This window comes from Gavialis gangeticus, unplaced genomic scaffold (genome assembly GCF_001723915.1).
Source record: "Gavialis gangeticus isolate Ggan-Ray unplaced genomic scaffold, GavGan_comp1, whole genome shotgun sequence".
Taxonomy (NCBI): domain Eukaryota; kingdom Metazoa; phylum Chordata; order Crocodylia; family Gavialidae; genus Gavialis; species Gavialis gangeticus.
In genome coordinates, this window is record NW_017729025.1 from 34,376,503 (window position 1) to 34,383,944 (window position 7,442).

General features: G+C 47.7%; 1 long non-coding RNA gene across 1 annotated transcript in view; it reads right to left on the minus strand.

The window, feature by feature from the left end:
- Window positions 1-5,230: 5,230 nt before the first annotated feature.
- Window positions 5,231-7,442, minus strand: part of LOC109298488 — a 19,431-nt gene continuing 17,219 nt past the window's right edge. The window contains exon 3 of the long non-coding RNA XR_002097626.1: window positions 5,231-5,292. This is a non-coding gene — a long non-coding RNA (uncharacterized LOC109298488). The remainder of the gene's footprint in view (window positions 5,293-7,442) is intronic.

Consider the following 7,442-nt stretch of genomic DNA (forward strand, 5'->3'; position numbering starts at 1 on the left):
TTCCGACCCTTAATCTATGAAACTATGAAACTATGAATGCCAAATAAACCTCCCAATACTACAGTTAAATAGATCAGTATTTAATACTATTACCAGGCTTGTTTTGGAACTGAGGACACTGAAATATAGAGTACATTTTGTGAAGCCACAGGGCAGATACATAGTAAAACTGAGCTAGACCAAAGGAGTCTAGATTACTAGAGCCAGAACCTTGCTACATCTAGGTATTTGTACTGGTGGCATGAGCAGAACAGATGGGTTGCAGTGGCTTTTTGCTATCTTTCTACTTCATATATTCTTGATGAAGTAGTAGGGAGCTGCTTCAACCTGTGGTACAAAATGTAAGCAGTCTCAGGGCTTTGCTAACTTGCACCAGCTAGAACAGCCCCTAGGCACTGTTCTCCTGCCTTCAAATCAACACAGTTGAGCCTGCTTCACTCAATATGCCAGGTATATGCCAGGAGTGAGTGGTATAGAGCCAGCTATGTGTCTCTGCACTACCCAGATATTCCCCTATAAAGGAACCACTATGCATCCAGCTGGTTAGTTGCTATATCTCCTACTTGGTGCTCCTGGAATGATGGTGCACAGAGGATGGCCGGGGTGGGGAGTCTGGCCACCATACCTCTATGGCAGCAGACAGATATCATCCTTGTTCAGACATAATACTTTTTTATGGAAGGATAAAATGCAAGCATGCAGATGTCCTTGCCCCTTGTCATGACACAAATGCCCAAAAATGGGCTGTACAATTCCCACTAACAGTTTTTGCCACTTTATGGTGATGGATGTCTATAAGCTTATGATGTAATACATGTGCCCCAGAAATTCTCCTGAGCAGGATTCCAGGGGTACATATTTCATGCTGCCTAGCCCCAACCCCAGGCAAATGTCAGCAACCACAGAACAGAGATCCCATGGGGGATTCCCTAAGCCTGCAAACCTACACCCTGGGTCAGGCCTGAAGCCATGGCAGTAGCAGGGTCCTGACCCTGCAGGACAACAGCTCTGGGTGACACCTGTTCCTACCAATCAAGCAGATAATCTGTTCTGGGACACATCCTGACACAGCTCACCTTTCTATAAAAACATTTTTTGTAGCCTATGTTACAAGTATGTCACATCCTATTGTCCTCACTTAAACTATGAGGTTATTTGGTCCTCATCAGTAATGTCTAAGCACCTCCTATGTGTTTATATTAAGTAATAATTTTTATATTAACTAACAATTGTTATAATTGCTCCCTCTCATCCAGCCCAGAGGGAGGCAATGTTTTTGGCTAGAGTGCTAAAAACCCCACAATGTCTACCTGGTAAGATGCCTGAGTGCTGGCATGCCAGAAAAACAAAACCCAGGCAGGAGGTACATGTCAGGATGCACTGCATGTTAATAATCATAAATGTTGCTTTTTCTTTACAGTAAATACCAGGTTTTCTAAAAATTCTAACCCTGGTGACGATAAATAAAACTTCATATACTAAGTTTATTGTGTATTTTTTTTGTGAAGCACGTTGTGATGAGAGAGAGAAAAAAAGAGAAAAAGAGAAAGAAAAGAAAGAGAGGAGAGAAAGAGAGAAGAGGGAAACAGAAGAAAGAAAAAAGAAAAGGAGAGAGAGAAAAAAGGAGAGGAGAGAGAGAGAACCAGAAACACATGCACACACACAGTCATACATGCACAGACACAGAGAACCAGACACACACGCAAACACACGCACCCAGAACCAGACAAACGTGCACAGACACACACAGAACCAGGTGCACACATGTCTACAGAAACACACAGAACCAGGCACACATGCACACGCACGCACACACACACACACACACACACACACACACACACACACACTCACTCACTCACTCACTCACTCACTCACTCACTCACTCACTCACTCACTCATACACATGCACATGGCTGGGCTGCTGGGTTGCAGGACAAAGACCAACCTGACAATGCCCCAGCCCAGCACAGTCCCTGTGCTTCCCTAGGGAGCTGGCTCCTGGGCTGCAGTGCAGCCTGCTGAGGCGCCAGCCCCAGCCCAGAGCCACCCATCAGCCAGCTGTCTTCTCCCAGTGGGGGGATGCTGAGCAGGGCCCCCTGCCTCAGGACTGCAGCCGTGCTGCTGCTGGAAGGCGGGGATGAGAGGGGAGTGGGGGCAGCACAATCCTGGCCCTGCTGTTCTCACTTTGGCCAAGAGGTCTTGATGCAGCTGCAGCAGCTGTGAGAACCCAGGGCAATGCTGCTGGGAGGTTGGGAGTCTTATAGCCATCCCAGAATTCACCTTAGCACCCCACTGTAGCCACCCCTCCTAGTGCTGCTGCCACCTGCCCCACGCAGCTGAGCCCGCAAAGGTGCAATGCTCCAGCCAGGGGTGGTGCCAGCCTCTTCCCAGTGGGGCGGCTGGGCTCGGAACTGGTGGGAGCAGGGCGGGCTCAGCTGCACAAGGTGGGCGAGTGTGGTGGCAGTGGCAACACTGGGAGGGGTGGAGCCTCCCAGCCCAGCCCAGCCCAGCCCAGCCCAGCCCAGCCCAGCCCTCCCACTGGGAAGAGTCTGGTGCCACCCCTGTTCTGGGGCCCTGGTGTCAGCTTCCTACCAGCGGGTGCACGTGCATCTCAGAGTGGATGGTAGGGGAGGGGCCGGGGTTGTGCTGCCTCAGGGCTCTCCCCCGCCATCTGATCTGAGGGGCACATGCAGCTGTTGGTGCTATGGAGCTGATACTTGGGCTCCAGAGCCTGCCACAGGTTTGCAGCCTCCTGGCTGCTTGCTGGGAGCAGCCTGGGCTCGATGACTGGCAGCAGCCGCCCAGAGCCCAGACCAGTGGTGGCATGCTGAGCAAAATGACCTCACGTGCCATGCTCTGGCATGTGTGCCAGAGGCTGCCAACCCCTTTTCCAGACTTTGCTGTAGGTGAAACAGCCTGATCAGTTATAGATGTACAGGAGTGTTAAGGACTTAATGAAGAAAAATTTATTAGGACAAAATTGACTTTGAACTGAATTCTGTATTTAGTGAAGAGGTATTACAGAGAACTGAGCACTGGATGATGTGTTGATACAGAAGTCCGCTGCTATAATTTGTACCAGCTGGAGCTTTGCCATGATGTGTGGCTTTGTTCTTAGATACAATAGCCTAGCTCTTCCAGCATAATGCAGCTGCTTTGTGCTTTTCAAACAGCATGCTTGGCTACTTAGGATTACCAGAGTGATTCTTTTCTCATGGTATAAAATTGCTGCTGGTATTGGGCTGTGGCCATGGTGAAAAGGACTTGTTTTTACCATCTCAAACTCAAGAGTAGCACCTGACAGTTCTTGGCCTGAGCCATGAGCTTGGGGCTGTGGCCAGCTATCTAGGCCAGTGAGCTACCCTGCCCAACTCTGGAATTCATAAATGTACAGCTCACTAGGAGCAGGTTTTCTGACTGAGAGGGTGGGATTCAGTCTAGCTGGTCACAAAGCAGTCTGTATATTGTTAGAGGGAATGAGCACCAAGGAGTTAAAAAGGACTCCCAGGCTGCTGCAAGGAGAAGGTGGTGGTAGGTCAGCTTGTTCCAAGTACAGTACCTGAGAGTATGCCAGGCATAGTCACAGTCTAGAAAGAATGTTGGAAAGTCCATCAGTGACTAGCACCTGGTGGTAGAAAAGGTCACAATGTCTCTGCCTAAGTAGCTTAAAAATTGTTACAATGAATAGATACAGGTATATATGCCAGGGGGGAGCTGAGGAGGAGAAGGGGATCCACAGAAAGTTAGGGTTTCTTAATCCTATTACTCCTTTTTAATCAATTTCTCCTTTAATAACCAGTGCTTGTGCATCCTGTAGTTGCTTTAACCCAAGTTCAGTTTTACAGCCTGTCTCACTTGGTTTCCATTCACATTATTCTTCTGTGCCAGCGCAGCAGCTCCCACATGACTCCTGCCTGCAGGCTACTCTGCTGGGCTGGTTCCTAACTAAAGAGACAACTCTAATGCAACACCTCATGTCAGGTCCCACATCTCCTCCAAATACTTTGGCCCTCCCAGGTCCCCAAACACATTGCCTCATCAATACACTTCTCACCTACTGTCCTTCTACCTATAACCAACCTTTCTTCCTTCAGCTGATTCACGGCCAAAGCACAGATTCATCACCCTGCACCTTAATTTAAACTAAGGACAAATAAGCATTTTTCTTACCAGAATTAACACCTTGGTTTTGCCTGGCTTTAGGTTTAGCCAGCTGTTCTTTGAGGTTCTGCTATCAGCTCAGGGTAGACCACGTATTCACAAGATGGGAAATGTTGGCATCTATTTCTGATATAAAAAGAAAAGATGTCTTCTGTATCCAAGTGGTATCTCAGTCCGTATTTTCTCAGTGTCTTCACATTGATGATTAAGCATTGAGGGATTCTGCAAATGAAGTCATTACAGGTAGAGAAAGAGTTAACCACTACAGTCTTTTGGGTTTGATCTGAGCAGCACGTCAGGGCATTCCTGTGGCTGTTTGGAAGTGGCAATAGCTGGTGATATACCACAGAAATGAAGCAGGGTGAATACAGATCTATTATTCACTGTTATTCACTACAGCTTTGATTCTCAACCTTTTTAGACTCAAGGCACTTATCATTAGACAGGTGAAGTGAGCACCTGTCAAAAGACGCCAGCTTTTAGCTTTCATTTGTTTTTTGATGACAGAAAAAATAATAGACCAATTCTGTTGCAAAGAACTCAGAAAGACCATAATAGGTTAGAATGTTTTTAAAGCTATTGATTCCTATTTAAAAATCTCTGGGTTTATCTTGTAAATCATATGTAGGTGTTTGCACATCTAACAGTGCTATTATTTCATGGGACCCTTAAAAGGCTCTCACCCTATCCAAGGGTGCCATACCCTCACTGGGGAAACACTGCTAGAGCAACAGGTGCAGGAGCCACAGGATAAGGGCTTTGGACTGTATATACTCTTAAACAGAGGGATGTAGTTAGCTGTGTTAGTCTGAAATCAGTAGAAGGCAGGGTAGATATGCACTCTGTAAACTAATCAAAGTAGATGTATATAGCATAAGCTTTTCTATAGCTCACTTCATCAAATGCTGTGAAATGATACACAGAAATCAGAGTATACAAAGGAGAGAGAAGTTAGAATACAAAAGGGGGGGCAGGAGAGAGGGGTGGAGAGGGAAGTGCTGAAAGAAACAAGCAAAAATACCATAGGAACAAGAAATCGCAAAAGCTTATCCAGATGAGACAAGAATCTAGGTTTAAACCGTACTTAACACAATCCACTCTGTGGATGATTTCTTGTTCCACAATTTTCTGTTCAAATCAGTTTTTTAAAATTTGCTGAGAACAGCCACCCTCAGGTCAGCAAGTGTCCAGGGAGGTTGAAGTGTTCTGCCACAGTTTTGTGTGCCGTACTGCACATGACATCAAAGCAGCGTTCATTCATTCTGTCCTGTAGGGACAGCCCTATTTGTCCAAAGTAGACAACAGAGGGGCACTGTGAGCAGGTGGTGGTGTATACGATATGGGTGGAGTTACAACTCTCTGCTCCTTTGTCTTTTGTATTATCATTTCTCTCTCCAGCATCAGTGAAATGAGCTTTAGCTCACAAAAACTTGCGCTCTCTTTTTTGTGTTCTCTCTCTCTACTTTGGTTAGTCTATAGGGTGCAAATCTACCCTGCCTTCTGCATTATTAAAACCACAACCATGTACAACACGGGATCTGATCCAGATTGCGGCCTTCAGCTAGGGTAGGCCTTCTGAGTGAGACCACAGTGCAAATTATGACTGGTGATAAGTTGATATGATCTCATTCACATGGAAGAGAAAAAACAACTTATTTGTAGATAGCTTTCTGAACCACATGAATTTTATGAGTCATGAAGAGGGTGCAACGAGTCATGAAGAGGGTGCAATGCATGGAAGTCAGCGTATTTTACCATGGAAAGAGAATTGCAATAGAATTAAGAAAGAATAAATTACTCCAGCAGCACCGAAGTCAAGGGACAGAAGGGTTCTGGCAATGCTCAGAAGAGGACTCATGACCAAGACAGAAAAAGTAGGTTTGAGGGCCCTGATGCCCCTTATATTCCCGATTTTATAGAGTTCAGGAGACAAAAAACATAAAATGTACCAGTGCCAGCATGGGATGCCTGGCTTGTTGGGGGGAGGGGAATTTTGTTACTGGCAACTAAGAGGGGGCTGGTGTAGGGAGAAGCACTTGCTGTGAGGTGAGGAAAGAATTGGCAGTTGCCAGGAAACTCCAAACCCAGAGGCCCTGTGGAGTCTGCTGGGAGCTGGTGACCTGGTGAACAGGATGTTGGACATCCCAAGCATTCGTCCTCTGTCCCTTTCCAGCCCCCTCCCAGGCGTGGAGCCGTGCAGCTGTGGGCCACCTGGGGAGGGGTCCCTGAAACAGCGAGCAAAGTGGAAAGTTGGAAGCCAACCAGGCCGTGGCCGCTGGAAGCAGCTGCCAGTTCTTTCGCCCCACAGCAAGTGCCCATTGCTTACATGACAAGACAATGACCCAACAGCACATGTCCGTGGGCAGCTGGTATAAACAAGCACTAAATAAATGTGCAGTAACCCAAGTTACAGTGCAGCGGTGCCAGCAAATGCCATTTTTGTGACACTACTGTGCACGGCCTAATACTACTGCACAGTCGTATCATGTCACGGTTTTTGCCATGTGACACTACTGCGCAGTATCGTGGTATATTGTGGTACTGCACAGTGTCTTGTGTAGATGCAGCCAGTTAGTGGTGTAGCTCTACCTTGCCTTCTGATTGACTCCAGACTAACACAGCTAATGACATCCCCCAGGCAAGCCAGGCTGAGGCGGGTTGTTTGTGGGACTACCGCTAGCCTGTCAGGGTGATGAGGTGCTGGGGGTTGTTGTAGGCTTGCCAACTTGTTTGAATCCATTCTAGGAGGTCTCTGGAACACCCAACGCGGCCACAACACCCAACGCGGGGCATGCATGACACGCAGCGCGGACTTGTCTGTGTGCTTGCTCCTACCCGTTAAGGAGTACAGTGTGTCGACTTTACATCAGAAAGGCAAATGCACATTACTGTTACATTTTAAACACCTACTGGACCACTGTACAAGTCGGATTCAACATTTAATACTTATTTTAATGAACGCCCTATCATTTTATCTCTCTGGTGACTCTCAGCAGCCTCCTGGAGATGTACATTTAATTCCTGGAGAGTCCAGGGCAATCGTGGAGGGTTGTTGGGGACTGTCTGTCCAGCCCCCAACACGCCCTTAGCAGAGGGCGCTGGTGAAAGGCACTGTGGGAAGGTGGAGGCTGGCAGAGATCAGCCCACCACCCGGGATTTTGCAGCGAGAGGGAAGGGAGGTCCTTCGGGAATGAGCCCCCAGACCAGGCAGGGAGAGTCCTGTGGGCTGACCTCCCTCACACGCGCTTCCAGGGAAGGGGGAGTCCCGCCCAGGGCTC